We start from the raw sequence: 20789 nt of genomic DNA on the forward strand, positions 1-20789 counted from the left end.
AAAGTGAACACTTCAATAAACAAAAGTCAAAATTTAGAACAATAAAGGCAAATATTATCCACAAAAGTATGGTTTTTTTCCTATAAAATTTTTCCACAATTTTAATTTATCTATGATTAAAAATTGGGATTTTAACAAAAATTTTTGAATATCTGGATTTTGCTTAAAAAATTCCTACCTGGCAACTATAGTCCCATTTTTCACACATAGCAAGAAAATAGAAATGAGTAAAACATGCTTTTTTAGATGTGGGCACATCAGAAGCATCTCTAATTCAAAGGACATGAACTTGGGCGAACTCCAGGAGATGGTGGGCGATAGGGAGGCCTGGCTTGCTGCAGTCCATGGGGTCTCAGAGAGTCAGACACGACTTGCAACTGAACAGCAACAACATCAGAAGAATTGTTTTCAGTCTGTTTATAGGATTTACAGCATTCATAATTTCTTAGCTTTCCTGATTCATATGACCTATACCTCTAAGCATCTAAATTTATGCCTCGCCTACCAAAATAGAAATAATGTTTCTATTAAAAGAATAAACAAATGATTTGGTTTCAAAAAGTTTAAAATCCTAAAAGTATATCTTCAATGCATTTATTTTGACATAAAAAATGATTCTGATCACTTTTTAGAAGTACTGTACACATTTCTGGTCATACGTCTAGCTTTCAAAGCACAGTGGAAAGGAAGCCTTAAAGCCTTAGGTACATTGTACTATCTGCTTGCTAAAAACCATCTCTAGAATCCATACTATGGCTGATGACAAAACACACATGGAAATGACTGGGGTTAGAGAAGACAGAAAGGGAAGCAGTCCTTTCAGATTGAGTTCAGTTCAGTCACTCAGTTGTGTCCAACTCTTTGCGATCTCATGAATCGCAGCACGCCAGGCCTCCCTGTCCATCACCAACTCCCCGAGTTCACTCAGACTCACGTCCATCGAGTCAGTGATGCCATTCAGCCATCTCATCCTCTGTCATTCCCTTCTCCTCTGGTCCCCAATCCCTTCCAGCATCAGAGTCTTTTCCAATGAGTCAACTCTTCACATGAGGTAGCCAAAGTACTGGAGTTTCAGCTTTAGCATCATTCCTTCCAAAGAAATCCCAGGGCTGATCTCCTTCAGAATGGACTGGTTGGATCTCCTTGCAGTCCAAGGGACTCTCAAGAGTCTTCTCCAACACCACAGTTCAAAAGCATCAATTCTTCGGCGCTCAGCTTTCTTCACAGTCCAACTCTCACATCCATACATGACCACAGGAAAGACCATAGCCTTGACTAGACAAACTTTTGTTGGCAAAGTAATATCTCTGCTTTTCAATATGCTATCTAGGTTGGTCATAACTTATCTTCCAAGGAGTAAGCGTCTTTTAATTTCATGGCTGCAGTCACCATCTGTAGTGATTTTGGAGCCCCAAAAAATAAAGTCTGACATTAGTCATATACAATATTTGCCCAAAGTCAAAACTACCTATTTCAAGATCTAACCTGGAACATAAACTACTCATAGCATTAATATATTAAATATTGACGTAAACATTGACAAGATGACGTGCTGGAAGTTTAATAAAATTTTTCCCAGAACTAAGTTCTTTTCAAAAAGACATAAACACAGTCTACTGACCTGCCATTCAGAATATCAGATGGTATAAGCTGAATATTATTAAAATGTCTTGTAAAAAATATACACTCTTGAACCAAACAATTGTACATGTAGCATAGAACTTCATATCACAAGAAACAATCACTGATTTATCCAAAGATTTATATACAAGGAAGTTCTCATAACCTTATTTATAATAACAAAAAGGCGGGGACAATATACCACCTAATTCATCAATAGAGTATTGGTTGATACTTGGTACACTGGAAATGTGAAGTGTAGATAATTAATTAATGCCACAGTACCAATTCACAATATCAAATGAAGTAAGCAGGTCCAAAGCAGTATGTGTACCAAGATCCCAGTTTCATAATAGACCTGAAAGAAATAAAAATGAAAGCATGTGTATCAAAATACTTTATATACCTAAAATTAGATTTTAGGTATAGTGGATTGAATAGAGTCCCCTCAAAAGCCATATACATGTGAAACCACAGAATGTGGCTTTATTTGGAAATAGAGCCTTTGCATGTATTATTGGAGAAGGAAATGGCAACCCACTCCAGTTATCTTGCCTGGAGAATCCTATGGAGAGAGGAGCCTGGCAGGCCGTGATCCATAGGGTTGCAGAGAGTCAGACTCTACTGAAGTGACTAAGCACTCACGCATATGTAATTAGCTAAGATGAGGCCAGACTGGATTAGGGTGGGCAATAAATCCAATGACTAGTGCCCTTATAAAAAGAGATGATACACAAAGACAAAGCAGAAGAAGGCCATGTGAAGACAAAGGCAGATTGGGGTGATACAGTCACAAAGGAACGCCAATGATTGCTGGGAGCTTCCAGAAGCTAGGAAGAAGCAAGGCAGGATTCTTCCCCAGAGTGTTCAGAGGAAGTACAGCCTTGTTGACACCTTGATTTTGGATTTCTTGTCTACAGAACTGTGAGAGAACACATTGTTTTGTTGTTTTAAGTCACCAAATTTGAGGTCATGTGTTCAGGCAGCCCTGGGAAACTAAAACAGTAAGTGATATTTATTTTCCTCTTCATGTGTATGGTTTTTATTCTATTTTATAAATTAATATAACTTTCATAATAATACAAGTCAAAGATATATTGTGACCTAATAATTAAATATCTAATAACTGATAATTATATATTCTTTTGAACTGAAAGTTCTAATCCATATATTTTGCAGAGAAAAATCTGTCTTCAAACATACTCTATAATACTAATGAGTATCTGAAGCCCCAGTACTATCTTCTACATTTACAAGATTTGGGGATAAGCGAAGAAATCTAAGAACGAACAAACATCACTAAAATGTATTTATAATAAAATCAAAGTAAACTAAGCCACTCTGTAAAAGCAATAAAGAACTTCTGGAACAGCAATCATGTTTGGTTCATATAATATTGATTTGGTTTTAGTAAACAGAGTGATTTCTCAGGTGGGCATTGAGAGAATTCAATATGGAACAAATAAGATAAAATACACTTGGATACAAGACAGACACAATACAAATAAACTTTAGAACTGGAAACCTTAGAAATTTCACCTAGTACATCTTCCAAAATTTCAAGAATCCTTCAAACAACATTCCTGACAGGAGATAATTCATTCAAGGGAATGAAATTTTCCAAGTACCCATCACTTGCCAAGAATAAATAACAACGTCATCCAGTAAAAGTTCCAAAGGTAGAAACTCACTTTGTCAGAAAGCTGTCTATTGTGTGCTTCCACAATTCTAGTTGTTAGAAAATTCTTATGTTGAGATAAACTCTTCTTTCTGGGATAACTAAAATATTTTTATTCTCCTTTTATACTCTTTCTTCATTTTTCCATTCATTATTCATAGACAACTTGGATCATAACTTGAAATTATACATTTAAAGCGTTTTAGAAGGGAAATAAAGAGATTACTAACTTCTCACCAATGACAACATTCCCTTTACAGCATTCTTCACCCAACTGCTACACCCTCTGGTTTTGAACACAACTTAAAAAGAACAAGTTCCCTCATCTGTAAGCAGGGAGATCTATTTTAGGCATGTTTTATGTAGAGCTGAACTTTGCCTTTCTATGAATTTCACTGATTGGTTCTATTCCTTCCTGACGGAGCACAGTCAACTCATCCATGTGAAAGCTAGCCAAACATTAGAAAATCAGCATCAGCTCTCCCTTAGGTCTCTGCTTGACTCAGCAAAACATGCCTGGTTACCCTTCCTGGTTTCAAGAATCTTCAGTATTCACCCTCCTTCACAGTTTTCTGAATAAATCTGATACATCCATGTGTCTATCTACAGCCTAGTGCCTGGTACTCAATATGTTTCAGGTGTGATATGTCCACTGGGAGTGATAGCACTAACGTGGCCACTGTGTCAGAAATCCTATCAACCATAGTTAGGGGCAATAATACATTTCCTATTGACTGTTTAGCTAAAATCCTGGAGTATTTTTCACTAGAATCCCCTTCATTCTTGTTTCCCCCCATTTCTATAAACAGGTAGGTTTTTTTTAATAGAATAACTAAAAGGCAGAACTTGGTATTTATCCCTACTGAATATCATTGTATTAGTTCCTTCCTTTCTTGCTGGTTTTTCAACATCTCTCTGATCCTTAATTCTTCAATCCAAATGATATTCTTTAGAGACTTGCACCATTCACAAATTTAACAAGGTCTTCCCCGTCTTCCCTTAGGCAGAGAGTTTTAAACATTTTAACTAAAATTCTGAAGTTCCTCCAGAGCTCAACTATTAGTCATAATGCTGCTGCTTCTACTACTGATGATAGACAATGAGTACCTCTTTCTACCAAACATTGTCCTAAGTACTTTATTTATATTATCACATCTAATACTCATAAAAACCCTGTGAGATAATGACGACTGCTCCTGCTCATTTTACAGATAAAAGCATGGCTAGTGGAGCGACAGAGCCAGAGTTGGTTACAAGCTGGTGCAGCTATCTCAGGTCTTCACGGCCTCCATCCATTCTGACTGGACAATGCCCTCATTACCAGTTGCTAAATATTTATAAAATAACTATTGTGTGGAGCCAGGATTTGGAATCCAGCTCTCTGATTCCACAGTCCATCATTGTAAGCAGATTCCATTCTGGTTCCACATTAATGGATAAAGGTAAGGCCAAATAATCCCATCTCCCAAGTGTGATTCAACTATAGATGCTCTAATTTTATCTCACTGAGCATTTTCCCTAAGCATTTGATGATAAGTTAACTTTAAAAAATATCTGCTGCCAGAAGATTTAAAGAACTAAAGGATAAAGAAAAACACAGTAAATGACTGAACATAAAATGCATATAGCTCATCCTATACCACTATAAATTAATATCAAATATGTCATTTAAAATAATACTGAAAGTACATGCAATACACTGTGTGTGTCTGTGTGTGTGTGTGTGTGTGTGAGAGAAAGCATTTCTTCTCCCTTGTGGTTTGTAACTTTTATTAGATGGGTTACAGATACACAAAAAGTCAACATTGTATAGGATCACCTCTGATGAATTGTATACCTAAATTTGTCCTTTACTTCCAAGGACATGAGACAATAGAAAAATTCCTTGTTGAAATCAGATGAACTCTGATTATAATTCTCAAGTTCAAGAATTTGATCTTGAATAAATTTCTTGTTGCCTCTGAGTCTCAGTTATGCATTTGTGAAACTGGGAGAATAGTACCTATCTCAGATTATTGCAAGAACAAAATGAACTAATTGTGAAGTAATTGGAACAATTACTGACAGGCAGTTGGTACTAAATATATATTAGTAAATTTTTATAAGGAATGTGGTGTGGCAGAATTATCAAAGCTAAAGGATGAACAAGGCGTATCTTCCTGTATGAATTATACGTGAATTGGGGAGTTATTTATATAGTAAAACAAATAGTTTATTATTAATAATATAAAAAATCATTTGTTTGAATATTCAAGACAAAATGGGGGACCTGGAAATCCCTTCATGAAGCAGATCTCTTCTGTCGGAACACATTAGTAGTAACTTCTGATAAGTACTAGAGTGGGAATTCTCTGACAGCAGTTTAATAACAATCTCAAAAAAGGGGGAAACCTTTTCAGTCTAATAATAAAAGGAACTATTTAAGAGTGATAAATTCTACTATATAGTTTTGGAATTACTTGTGGCACATATTGTCAGAATACAGTTCTCCATTGGTCCCTAATATTCTTGCATGTTTTGGGAACCAAGACACTGAAAAGCTTTTCTGAATTAGTTTTTCAAGAATGTTTATTCAGCAACAGCCTTGGGAAATAGAGATAGGGTATGTTTGTCTGCTCTCCAACATGCATGTCTCCCTCTAGGGCAAATACTGATCAAAATTCTTTCTATTAGAAAATATTGGGGTTTTCTAAACTTGGGGTTGCTGCTAAGTCGCTTCAGTCATGTCCGACTCTGTGCGACCCCATAAATGGCAGCCCACTAGGCTCCCCCGTCCCTGGGATTCTCCAGGCAGAAACACTGGAGAGGGTTGCCATTTCCTTTTCCAATGCATGAAAGTGAAAAGTGAAAGTGAAGTCACTCAGTCGTGTCCGACTCTCAGCGACCCCATGGACTGCAGCCCACCAGGCTCCTCCATCCATGGGATTTTCCAGGCAAGAATACTGCAATGGAGTGCCATTGCCTTCTCCAAGTTTGGGGTTACTATCCTGTAAAATAAGGATGTTACATGTGCAAATATCACCTGGCCCTTGTCATGTTGCCCTGTGGGAACTGGGGCTTGTAAAATCAGCTTAAGAAAACTGCTGACATTCTGTCGACTACTATTGCTTTAAGTATTCAACTATACATTTTCTCTGATCCAGAAGTCTTGTGTCTTTTGCCAGTGTCCATGAAATTGTGACAAGCTAACTCATTAGCTTCCAAGTAGGATAAAATCTTAGATTCATCCGTTATTGATATATGGGTATATATTGCAAATAAGCTTGAAATATAAATGATAAACAAGAAGACCTATTTAACCATATGAAGACAATGGGCTAATAGCCTAAAAAAAAACTTCTGAAAATAAGAAAAAGATGAATATCTAAAAATATCGGCTAAACATATGAATATACATTTATTTAAAAAGTAAATATAAATGTAACATGCTAAATATATACAAAATTTTAATAATAAATAAATATATATATAAGTGCAGAAAAATTTAAACTTGGAAAAAACTTTTAAATTCAATGATAATATTGAATTTAATATAAATGTTCAGAAAATGTCTCCATCATTACCAGCTGGTAGGAGTATAAATTGTGAAACATTTTTTGTAGGAATACTTGTAATATATGTCACAGTCCCTAAAAAGAATGTGTACTTTGACACTATCATCCCACTTGAGAAATATATCCTATAGACATAATTATATATTTCATCATTTTTCGTAATTTCTCACAATAGGAAACAGTATAGATTTCCAATGACAAATTAATTTTTAACTTTTAATTACTATATAGAAATATAGTATAATAAAACATGGTACTGATAATTTAAATACACACATAAATGTGAAAGAAGAAGGCATTTATGTATTTTGAAGCAGAAAAAGAAACACCACTTGGGACTTCCCTGGCAATCCTGTGGTTAAGGCTCACCCTTCCACTGCTGATGGGGTGGGTTCAATCTCCAGTGTGGAAACTAAGATCCCACATGTTGTGTGGCCAAAAAAATAAATAAATAACATCTTCAAAAAATGAAAGAAACACTACAGGAAAATTTCTATAGTAGAATCTCAATTTTGACAAAGAATTTTTTATGTATAATGTCTTATAAGGAATTTGAAAGCCTATAACCAAAATTGTTAATAGTCTTTATCTAAATGCTAGGACTCAAAGTAGCTTTAATTAGGCTTTTTTCTGTCTGATGTCTTTGTAACTTTTAGGAACTTCTACAATTCTAATAAAAGACAAAGTTACCTTTCAACACTCTGCTTTGTCTGTCTTGGCCCTTGTATCATGATGTCTTTACCAAGTGGTCTGAATCCATCTGTTAACATGGATTTTTTAGTTCTCAATACACAGTCTTCAGTGTTACTTGTCTGAACAATCTGCAGTTTGCCTTCTCCCACAGTTTAAAAACTACATGAGTCTTTCTCATTTTCTCTTCCTTGGAGTCATAGAGTATAAGTGTACACCCTCAGATGTATAACAGCTCTTCAAATATTTAAAGGCCTTGTCTATTTTCCCTAACCTGTTTCCATCTTCTCTAATTAAAACCTATGGCTTTGTCAATCATTCCTTATATGACATAATGCTAGACCCTTCTCCATCTCAGTCACCTGTTCTCACATTTCCTGAAACTCTGTGGTCAATGTCTTTTGAATACTTCAGAGAAAATATCCCTCCATATCCAGTTTCCAAATACAGAGTCCAAAGACCACAGTTTCCATCCCTTGTACATTTCTCTTAAAACGCCTCTTTTTGCAACCTTTTAAAAGTAGTCATATCACTCAACTGATGCACATTGAACTTTTCACTTACTGATACTATCTTCATAAAAATACTGCCAAATTATATATCCATGGCTTTGCATTTCTTAATTGACTTTGTACATATGCATTTGAATTTGTGTATCCATACCTAAGTAAATCTAGGAGTTCACATATCTCCCTATTATATTTCATTTTACTGACTCTGGCTCTTATCCCAACAGAAAAAAGGAATACATCTTTTAAGCTTAATAAATCTAGATGGATTTTGTGTGCCTCTGTGCACTTTTGTGTATTTCTTATATACATGCATCTTTACTAAATGTAATCAAGAGGCTTGTTTTTCCTTACAGAGTAAGTTGTCCCCTTGAGAGGATCCTAAGTGAAGCATACTGGAAATTTAAAAGGATGGACAGATCACTTTAACAAGAAACAGCCTCAAGCCTTTGAAGTTTCACAAACTCAGAAGCGGGTTAGTATAAATGAGTAAACAGGTTCATGCTGGAGAGCACTTGTGCATCCACTCAGGGCAATTCTTGACCTCTGCCACAGGGGAACGTGGCTTATAACTGACTTTTCATGAGAATCCAGAAAGCTGAGTTTTTATGTGGAATCGTCCAATTTTCATATTGTTTCATTTAATTAAAAAAGTTAACGAGCTCTGTTTTCCAAATTAGATATATCCACAAGCCAAATGTATTCTGTGTGGCTAACATGTGACCTCTGAATAGGTAGAAGCTAAGAGAAGGAAATGAGAGTCTTAGCATCGTTAGCATGCCCCACTACTGATCGCATGCCAAGATTGGTAATTTCATAATTTGGCATTTATTAACCAAGAATTCTAGGACTTCCCTGGTAGCTCCACTGTTGAAAAATCTGCCTGTAATGCAGGGGACTCTGGATCCGGAAGATCTGCTGGAAAAGGGATAGGCTAACCACTCCAGTATTCTTGGGCTTCCCTGGTGACCTAGCTAGTAAAAAATCCATTTGCAATGTGGGAGACCTGGGTTCAATCCCTAGGTTGGGAAGATCCCCTGGAGAAGGGAAAGGCTACCCACTCCAGTATTCTGGCCTGGATAATTCCATGGACTGTATAGTCCATGGGGTCGAAAAGAGTTGGACATGACTGAGTGACTTTTGGGAGAAGGCAATGGCACCCCACTCCAGTACTCTTGCCTGGAAAATCCCACGGACAGAGGAGCCTGGTAGGCTGCAGTCCATGGGGTCGCTAATAGTCGGACAAGACTGAGCGACTTCACTTTCACTTTTCACTTTCATGCATTGGAGAAGGAAATGGCAACCCACTCCAGTGTTCTTACCTGGAGAATCCCAGGGATGAGGGAGCCTGGTGGGCTGCCGTCTATGGGGTAGCACAGAGTCGGACACGACTGAAACGACTTAGCAGTAGCAATAGCAGAGCAACTTTTACTTTCACTTTTCTTTCTGGATTCTTAACTGAGCATTAATTCCAAAAGAACTTACTGAACTCTTTCTATAGTTTTTAATATTATCAGTTAAAAAGTCAACATAATTAACAGTAGCATCTACCTAGAATATATAATAATTTCAAGAAAGTCCAATTCACAGTTTCAAGTATGAGTCCTCCTAAAAGCCTTCATAAATATCTTAGGATCAGGATTTAGCATGAAAAATGTTTACTTAGTATCTCCTAATTACCATAAGGAATATTAGACTCATAATATGAGTATTTCATAATCAAGAGATATTTCAGTGCTTTAGAATTTTTCGTGGGACTTTCTGGGAACCTCACTTTGTTAAATATAACTAGTTATACAACCCTTGACACAATGTCAAAATTCCAAGAGCAAAAACGCTCTCTTCTTTGACCCATAGCAACTGTACAATTCTATTTCATGCCTGACAGCTGATTCTCACAAGGCCTCTGACATGCCTAACATAATCCATGACAGCTGATTCTAGCAAACAGCAATCAGAGCAGACAAATGATTTTTTTTGACTACTTGTCTGAAAGAAGCAAGAATAAATAATATATTTGATCTGATCATATATAGAGACAGCCTTTTAATAGATCCAAATCTGGAATTATTAAGTAAATTTTTACTTGATAAATTAACATGCACAAGAAATGTACAAGAGTAATTTGATGCTTTATATTCCAATACCATTGTTTAGCTTTTTCTCCATCCTTCTCAAGCAGTCATTCTTTAAAATAAAGGGAATTCTGTTTAACATGCAGGTTCAGAGGTCAAAAACTCAAGTTTCAGTCTTAATCTAGAAGTGGCCCAGGAATCTTCGTTTCATTAGACTCTCTAGGGGATTAGGAAACAAAACATTTACAATGTATATTTTGAGAGGCACTACCTAATCCTATCAATCCACTAAGTGTTACTCATATTAAAACTGTGCCCACCCTCAATAATACAACCCCCTGATTTGCAAATTACATACTATTCATATCACTTTCAGAAAACGTAATATAAAGACTGGACAACACATAGGTACCAAATTGTCTAGTGATGACAGTCTCTACTAGATTATCTCCAACTCCTCTCATCTCAGAAACTGTCTCCAAAAAATTGGCCAAACTTTGACTTTTTTTCGTATAAGAGATTTTTAATAATGTATAGAGATACACAATGAAGGTTACTACTCTCTCCTAAATGAGTGACTTTAAAGCTAGCCCAGCTTCAGCTCCCAGCATACCTGATGGTGCAAGCTGCTCAATTCTGTCAGCCTCCATGGCCAAATGACACATTGCCAAGAATCCAAGAAAGATAGGTCTAAAATGTATTTGTAAGAGTTTTGGCCCTAAACTAAAAGACCAATAGAGCAAGATCAGACTTCATGCATGAGTTTGTCTGGCACATAGTATTCACCAGCTGTGGACAGTGAAATTTGATGGAGTATCCAGGCCCGTTTGATTGACTTTCTCAAAAGAAGTTTCAACACTGGGAATTGGTAATAAGCACCTCTAAGTGGAAATGTGGGCTTATCTGCTGGTAAATAGAAAAAAGAACCAATTTTGTAGGTAAGGACATGAACACTGAGCATTACAAATTTCTCTGAAAAATACATAACCCAGTTGTGATACTAGCCATTTTACCTACTCAAGTATTGCTGCTGCTGCTGCTAAGTTGCTTCAGTCGTGTCCAACTCTGTGCGACCCCACAGAAGCAGCCCACTAGGCTCCCCCGTCCCTGGGATTCTCCAGGCAAGAACACTGGAGTGGGTTGCCATTTTCTTCTCCAATGCATGAAAGTGAAAAGTGAAAGTGAAGTCGCTCAGTCGTGTCCGACTGTTAGCGACCCCATGGACTGCAGCCTACCAGGCTCCTCCATCCATGAGATTTTCCAGGCAAAAACACTGGAGTGGGGTGCCATTGCCTAGGTTGGTATAAAAGCAATTGTGGTTTTACGTTGTTGAAATCTGCCATTTTATATTGGAATACATTCTTAAATAAATGTGGTTGTGCTATACACAATTTTAATGTGCATTTCTTTGTTTATGGTTTTTGCCAATGGCCTTATTACTTGCTGTTTATTTTCTATGTATTTATGGAAATGATATTAGACAAAAAGCAAATTCAAGTGATTTTCTTATTCAAGTTCAGAATGGTCATAAAGCCACGGAGACAACTTGTAATATCAGCAATGCATTTGGCCCAGGAAAGGCTAATGAATGTACAGCACAGGGGTGGTTCAAGAAGCTTTGCAAAGGAGATGAGAGTCTTGAAGATGAGGAGCACAGTGACCAGCCATTGGAAGTTGACAACAGCCAAGAGCAACATTGAAGCTGATCCTCCTACAACTAAACAAGAAGTTGCCCAAGAACTCAGCATTAATCATTCTATAGTCTTTTGGCATTTGAAGCAAGTTAGAAAGGTGAAAAGGCTCAGTAAGTAGGGGCCTCATGAGCTGACTGGAAATCAAAGAAAAAAAAATCATCTTTGTGAAGTGTAATCTTACTCTACGCAACAACAATGGACCATTTCTCAATCAGATTGTGATGTGTGATGAAAAGTGGATTTTATATGACAACCAGCAATGATCAGCTCAGAGGCTGGACCAAGAAGAAGCTCCAAAGCACTTCCGAAAGCCAAACTTTCACCAAGAAAAGGGTCATGGTCACTGTTGGTGGTCTGCAGCCAGCCTGAGCCACTACAGTTTTCTGAATCCTGGTGAAAGCATTATATCTGAGAGGAATGCTCAGTAAGAAGATGAGACGCACTGAAAACTGCAATGCCTGCAGCAAGCATTGGTCAACAGAAAGGGTCCACTTCTCCATGGCAATGCCCGACCGCACACCACACAACCAATGCTTCGAAAGTTTAATGGATTGGACTACAAAGTTTTGCCTCATCTACCATATGCACCTGACCTCTCTCGAACCAGCTACCACTTCTTCAAGCATCTCAACAGCATTTTTGCAGGGAAAATGTTTTCACAACCATCAGGTCACAGAAAAATGCTTTCCAAGAATCTCAAAACAAGGATTTTTATGCTACACAAATAAACAAACTTAGTTCTCATTGGCAGAAATGTGTTGATTGTAATGGTTCCTATTTTGATTAATAAAGATGTGTTTAAGCCTAGTTATAATGATTTAAAATTCAGGATCTGAAACCACTATTACTTTTGCATCAACTTAATACTTTTACAAGAGTGCCCACTATCACTCCTCTTATTAAACATTGTACTGGAAGTCCTAGCTAGAGACATAAAGCAAGAAAATAAAGGCAATCAAATCAGAAAGGAAGAAATAAAGTTGCCTTTGTTTGAAGATGATATGCTCTTATATATAGAAGATCCTAAAGACTCTACTAGAAAACTGTTGGAATTAATAAACTCAGCTGAGTTGCATAATATAAAATCAATATACAGAAATCAATTATAGTTCTATAAACTAGCAATGAAATATCTGACAAAGAAAATAATCTCACTCTAAAAAGCAAAAAAGACAATAAAATACTTAAGAATAAATTTACCCAAGGAAGTGAAAAATCTATACAATAAAAACTATAAGACTTTGATTTTTAAAAAATTAAAGATGCAAACAAATGGAAAGATATCCCATGTTCCTGGATCACAAAAGCTTGGACTTCCATTTTTTTTTTAACATAAAGAATGGGATTATATTCAAAAATGGCAAAATATTTCTCCTCTGATACTCTATTTCATTCCAATGCAGATTGCCTTGCAGTATTATTTAAATATTTCATTAGCATATTTCACCAACAAAACTGTAAGTTTCATGATGATATTGTCTTATACTTGTTTTCTTTATCACATCTGAAAGCACATGTTCTTTTCATTCACAGAATTTGGTAGATGGTTAAAAGTTATTCTCCTCCTTGGCACACACAACTAAATTCTATTTTCTGTCCCCACCCCCACCTTGATCATGTGACCAAATTGTGAACAACAGAATGTGAACTGAAGTTAAGTTCTGGAAAAGAGCTGAGTTGTAAGATGAATGGTACTTCTGTTCCTGAGTTGTTGCCCATAAAGAGCTACCTAGATTGCTGCGTAATACAGGAACAACCATGCTGAGCTATAGAATGAGTAAGAAACCAACTTTTTATCATGTAAACACTCTGAAATGTGGAGATTTTAAAATATGAGCATTTAGGTACCCATTAATATTACTAACACTTATCTCAATTGCAATTATATACTATTTATTTACTTATCTCCCTAAGTAGTCTAAAAGCTCCCTTGAGCCTGAAACTGTGCCTACTTTTGCTCACCAGCAAGTATCTAGCTCCTGGCTCTGTGCCTCATATGTAGCAATGTCTCAGTAAATCCCATGGAATGTACAAATAACGGAAAACATGTTCAACTGGTGTAAGTTAATAAATGCTTGTTTCTTATTTTAATTTTTTGTTTTTTATTGTGTTAACTCCCAAAGAAAGGCAATGCCAAATAATGCTCAAACTACCACACAATTGCACTCATCTCACACACTAGTAAAGTAATGCTCAAAATTCTCCAAGCCAGGCTTCAGTAATACGTGAACTGTGAACTTTCAGATGTTCAAGCTGGTTTTAGAAAAGGCAGAGGAACCAGAGATCAAATTGCCAACATCCGCTGGATCATGGAAAAAGCAAGAGAGCTCCAGAAAAACATGGATTTCTGCTGTACTGCCTATGCCAAAGCCTTTGACTGTGTGGATCACAATAAACTGTGGAAATTTCTGAAAGAGATGGGAATACCAGACCACCTGACCTGCTTCTTGAGAAACCTATATGCAGGTCCAGAAGCAACAGTTAGAACTGGACGTGGAACAACAGACTGATTCCAAATAGGAAAAGGAGTACGTCAAGGCTGTATATTGTCACCCTGCTTATTTAACTTATATGCAGAGTACATCATGAGAAACGCTGGGCTGGAAGAAGCACAAGCTGGAATCAAGATTGCCGGGAGAAATATCAATAACCTCAGATATGCAGATGACACCACCCTTATGGCAGAAAGTGAAGAGAAACTAAAAAGCCTCTTGATGAAAGTGAAAGTGGAGAGTGAAAAAGTTGGCTTAAAGCTCAACATTCAGAAAACTAAGATCATGGCATCCAGTCCCATCACTTCATGGGAAATTGATGGGGAAACAGTGTCAGACTATTTTGGGGGGCTCCAAAATCACTGCAGATGGTGACTGCAGCCATGAAATTAAAAGACACTTACTCCTTGGAAGGAAAGTTATGACCAACCTAGATAGCATATTCAAAAGCAGAGACATTACTTTGCCAACAAAGGTCCGTCTAGTCACGGCTATGGTTTTTCCTATGGTCATGTATGGATGTGAGAGTTGGACTGTGAAGAAAGCTGAGAGCAGAAGAATTGATGCTTTTGAACTGTGGTGTTGGAGAAGACTCTTGAGAGTCCCTTGGACTGCAAGGAGATCCAACCAGTCCATTCTAAAGGAGATCAGCCCTGGGATTTCTTTGGGAGGAATGATGCAAAAGCTGAAACTCCAGTACTTTGGCCACATCATGCAAAGAGTTGACTCATTGGAAAAGACTCTGATGCTGGGAGGGATTGGGGGCAGGAGGAGAAGGGGCCGACAGAGGATGAGATGGCTGGATGGCATCACTGACTCGATGGACATGAGTCTCAGTGAACTCCGGGAGTTGGTGATGGACAGGGAGGCCTGGGGTGCTGCAATTCATGGGGTCCCAAAGAGTCAGACACGACTGAGCGACTGAACTGAACTGCACTGAACTGAACTATAACAATGTTGTGTTAGTTGATGGTGTACAAAGTGATTCAGTTATACATATATGTATATGTGTGTGTGTGTGTGTGTGTGTGTATATATATATATATATATATATATATATATTCTTTTTCAGTTTCTTTTCCCACATAGATGATTACGAGGTATTGAGTAGAGTTCCTACTGTATAATAATACAGTAGGTCCCTGTTGATTGTATGTTGTATATATAGTAGTATGTGTATGTTAATCCCAACCTCTTACTTTTCCCTTTCCCCCACTTTTCCCTTGGTAACCAGAAGTTTGTTTTCAAACTCTGTGTGTCTGTTTCTGTTTTGTAAATAAGTTCCTTTGTATCAGTTTTTTAGATTTCATACATAAGTAATATCATATGATATTTGTCTTTGATTTACTTCACTTAGTGTGGTAACCTCTAGGTCCATCCATGTTGCTGCAAATGGCATTATTTCATTGTTTTTCATGGTTGAGTAATATTCCACTGTCTACATGTACCACATGTTCTCTACCCATTCATCTGTTGATAGACATTTAGGCTGCTTCCATGCATTGGCTATCGTGAATAGTGCTACAGGGAACATTGGGAGTGCGTGTATCTTTTCAAAATATGATATTCTCCAGATATGAATCGCTGGATCATGTGACTGTTCTATTTTTAGTTTTTAAGGAACCTCCATACTGTTTTCCATAGCAGCTGTACCAATTTATGTTCCCATTAGCAGTGTAGAAAGGTTCCCAGTAAATGCTTATTGAATTGAAGTACAGAAGCAGAGAAAGAAATTCCAAAGTAAAATTTAGAAACTACATTTCACTTCTCATTCTGTCTTTCCTCTTCTGACCCAAAATGTTTCAAAATACTTAGAAATGTATCTTGGTAGGTTTTGTAAGTGCTTGAATAAATTCCACCCTATCATGGCTACTTCATCAGTAGTCTATGACATTTCCTGTTCTCACACCACTCCTATGTAACTTTTTCTTCTTTTACTGAGTGTGATTGTGTGGCCATGGGACATATTCTAGCAGTCAGCCAATATTGCACCTGTATTGGCGCCATTTAACTGCTATGCTAATTTTGCCTGATGTGTTCTGATTTCCAATAACTTTCATTCAGCCAGACAGTTCCAGATGCCTGCCTAACACAACTTGCATCATTATATGAGCCCCTGTATAGATCAGATTAGATCAACAATCCCAGCACACAATGTTGAAAGGTAGTCTCTTTTGGTCTTCTGACTGTAAAGCCAAATCAATGCCAAAAGGCATCTTTCATGTTACTGCACTTACTGTCAGTAAGTGCCAAAAAAACCATCTTAACAGGGTTAGGAGAAGCACTGAAGTACTTAAAGTTTGTGTGCTGCCAGGACAACAGGGTATATTGCATCTGTTGCCTGGGATACACATCTACAACATTCAACAAATAAACTATAGAATTTAGTGTTTGAGAAAAGCCAAGAACATGAATATCAAGCAAATAGTTGAGGAATTGCCTTAGAAGGCAAGCACAATCCAAGTGCTCACAAAAGGAACAGAGGTCAAGGTACCAGTGAAATAGCAGTTCAGTATATCAGATTTTCATAGGGAGAAATCTATAATGATCTCTTACTTTTTAAAATGTTATTTGACCCAGTAGTAATCTTCTCTAGACGGCGCTTGTTCAGCAGGACTGCACTTGTTCACTGAGGTGAAAGAATAGTTTGACCATAAGTAATAATTTTCCAGTGACCTGAAAAGGTCATGTAACTACACATATTCACAGTTTGGGATTTTGGGAAGATTCCTTTCCTTAGCATATTCTGTTTGTACTTGAAAGGAGCCAGATGCTTGGAAATCCTCATCAAGAGATAAATTATATTTACCTTCCTTTTCAATCTGGGCTGGCTTATGACTATTTTAACCAAAAGTGCACAGTGGAAGTCACGCTATTCCAGCCTTAGACCTCATCTTTAGGATGACTGGCAGTTCCCACATTGATCTCTTGGAGACCCGAGCCTCCTTGTAAGAGGTTTGAAATCCCACTGAAGAGACTACATGAAGAGGTCCTACAACTACATGGAGAAAAAGAGGAGGCCAGCTGAGCCCAGACTTTCAACTGCTACCATCAAAACACCAAACCTGTGAGTAAAGAAGTCTTGATTCCTTCAGAATGTCCAAGACAGCAACTGGGTACCACCAGGGGACCCCACATAATACCATATGAAGCAGAAGAATCAGACAGCTAAGCCGTGATAGAATCCTGACATACAAACTTCTTATATATAAAGGTACTATGTTTTGAAGAATTTTTCTGTACAGCAACACAGTAGATAACTGAAACACATGGACATCAAACACAAATTTGGTGGTGTGGCTTTTATATGAATTTAGGATCTATACATTGATGATTACACAGGAAAATTACTCCATCAGGAGAATGAGGAAAGAATCTGGATAGACAGTTACTTGCTGCAGCGGTAGGTCACATCAGAGTTGGCCACCAGAAACAGCCCTCCAAACAGTCAGCTCAGTCACCATTCCTTAGCTTCTACTGACTGGCCAAGGGGATTTTATTCCAAAAGCCATAAAATTAAATTAGAATTCACTGCTTAAGCATAATGACTTCCCATTGTTTATGCGGGTTATCATTTACAACCAACTGGCATTTAATCAACCACTATTTTTTCTCAGGACCAGAGACCACAACATTGTGCTTTTTCTCTTCCTCCCTGTTGAGCTAAGTAGCTCCATCCCAGTTATGAAGGGATATCAAATTGTTTATGAAAAAAATCAGCATGTAGTATTGTTTTCAAACATATTTATGATTTCACACCAACCTAGGAATGATTTAATTCAATTCATTGATGTCCTCAATTTTACATTTACATATATAATAATATCAAAATCTCCTGGAGGAAAAAGAATTAAAGGAATACAACCATATTCTGATATAAACTTACCTATGGAACTACTTCTGTCTCCAGATTCACATTCTTCCCTAAACTGGAGAATGTTGAGAATATGCATGTAATTGCCTCACCCAAGTGAACAACACGTATTCTCACCTAAAGCCTCCCAAGTCCACACTCTTGCCCCTACCACTCTTTCGCCCAGATTCCCTCCCTCCCTCTGTATTTCTGCCTCTTAAAATCAGCCAGAACCAGCTAAATACAAGGTCTGCTATGCCCACCCATGGGCTTATCTGCCCTGAACACGTCCTTGTAATTCTGAGGAATACTGCTCACTTTCTATCCAAGCTCTGTCCTCCTCCTCACTCTGACCCCCAAATATCTAAACAACTCCCTCAAAACAAATCACATTTCTTGTTTTAAAATAACCCGGGTTTATTTCTGTCATCACTTGCAATCACACAAGTCCCAGGTTCTTCCTTTGGAAGCTTTTCCTATCTCAAAGGGAAAACTGTCATCTCTGAATGACTATAGTTATATGTTTATTCCAGTCTCAAAGTTCTTATTTCAAGTTAACATGTAATAAGTTAATGTTCCTTGTGGTAGGTACCTGATTGATTTTACTTTCCCCAAGTCTTCCTTGCACTTAGTATGTTTTTATTTAGCAAATGATGTTAAATAATATAAAATCTGTCAAAATTTAACAAGTGAACTGTGGATGCTCTCCTCTTTCCGTTAACAAACTGTAATGGCAGTTGAAATGCAAAGTTGGTAATGTACTAGTTGGTTATTATGAAAATTACCTATGCAACCCCCCTCTCCTTCTATCATGACTTAATAGTACTAATGCTGGGGGAAAGGGAAAAGTTCTGCCTATTGAATAAATGTTAATAATAGGTTTGCAGTGTCTGTATAATTTGAACCATGAAATAACCAATATCATTTAACTATATTATGACAAGCCCAATTAATTTATTTACTTAAAATAATTCATTGGCTTCATAATTTCTTCAGAGCTCAAAAGATAAAAGTTTTGAAAATGTATAAAGCTTGATGGTGTTTCAGGTACATCACTAGTTTAATAAAGCAGGTACAATAAGAAGGGTATTTGCATATATGGGCAATCTCAGTTCAGAGAAATGCACATTTTATTTTACATGTGCTGGTGGCTGTCATGGTCGCGCTACAGCTGTTAGAAATTACAGGTTTTCAGTAACAAGCGTCAGCCGTCGCTGTAATTATTATTATTTTATCAAACAATTGCAGGGAGTATTTTAGGCTGACAAAAGCCTTCTAGGTCTTTGTTTATTCACTGCACCGTTTGCTCTGCCCTCCACACCGACTGAGTTAAAGTTCTCTTACTCCTGATTTAAAACCTATTATTAGAGAAAGCAAAGGTTCCCATCTTTAGCACAACGGAAGATTGGTGCTTGCATGGAGAGAACACTGGTCTGGGAATGTAAATAAGAGCACACAACCTGAGAAGCCTTATTTAGTGGGTTCCCAGCAACATTCCCAGATAGGGACCACAGACCACCCTGCAATGTCAAGAAATAAGAATTGAAGCAACAGGCAAATGCCAGTTTAAATGGATTTATAATCTCAGATGCAAGACTAGCAGCTCAAGGTGGTTAAGTTTTCTATCTAAGCAGCAGGCACAGCAAAAGTTCTACCTCCATGCCCATATGTTGCCCTCTACTAGGGAAATATTAGTGTAATGAAAATTTTTTTGTAGACAAGAGAGGCTTCTCCTTTAAGCATCAGTCAAGGTAGAGAACTCAGTGATCTAGGAGAAAGGGACATCAGAAACCAGCTGCTGCACAAAGGAACTGCCAGCTGGCCACTGGATGTTCGAGTGGAACATTCTAGTGTACATTATAATCTCTATAATTAGCCAGCTTTTATAATTGTGTATATGCATTAAGATTACACATATTTTGGTGCCCAATTATGCCAAGGGCAGAGTAGGAGGATAATGGAGGTTTTATTCCTTATCCCCCTACCTAGGAAGAGAGATGCTTCACCTCTGCTTACTGAATAAAATAGAAAAATGCTAAAGCCCTTAGTCCATGTTGTGCAAAGAACTTCAAAGGTTTCAATGAATGGTGTGTAGTTTCTGTGGAGCGGATGCCATGGGAGAAGAATGACATCATCCCTAGAAGGCCATAGAACAGTACGCTTAGGTGAAGCTGGATGCCACTCGTTGGCTTGTAGAATCTCGAATTCATGAACAACAAGACAAATTGCAGTCCTGCCATGATCTTTTGAAATGCGAAGCACATTTTCTACATGTGTAAATTAGGTACTTTTTTCTAGTAGAACTCCGAGTTATAGTATTAAAGTTAATAAAGGTTTATAAAGATTTTGTGTAACAAACACAGCACTCGAGAACAAACAATCCATTCAGATGCTGAAATGCTATAATACATTTGCCAAAGCTCAAATATCATTAAAGTATTGTATTAAAATGTAATGTGCATCATTATATTTCAAGCTTATGTTTGCTGTTACTATTTGCTTCTCTTAAGAGCTTCCCACTTAATCCTATTACCATACTCAAAGTATAAAGTTCAATTTGAGGCTCAGTTGCTGCACGAGCCAAAGCTGAGCCTACTTAAAAATCACATAATTGCCCTTAAGTT

This window comes from Bos indicus x Bos taurus, chromosome 2 (genome assembly GCF_003369695.1).
Source record: "Bos indicus x Bos taurus breed Angus x Brahman F1 hybrid chromosome 2, Bos_hybrid_MaternalHap_v2.0, whole genome shotgun sequence".
In the NCBI taxonomy this organism is placed as follows: Eukaryota; Metazoa; Chordata; class Mammalia; order Artiodactyla; family Bovidae; genus Bos; species Bos indicus x Bos taurus.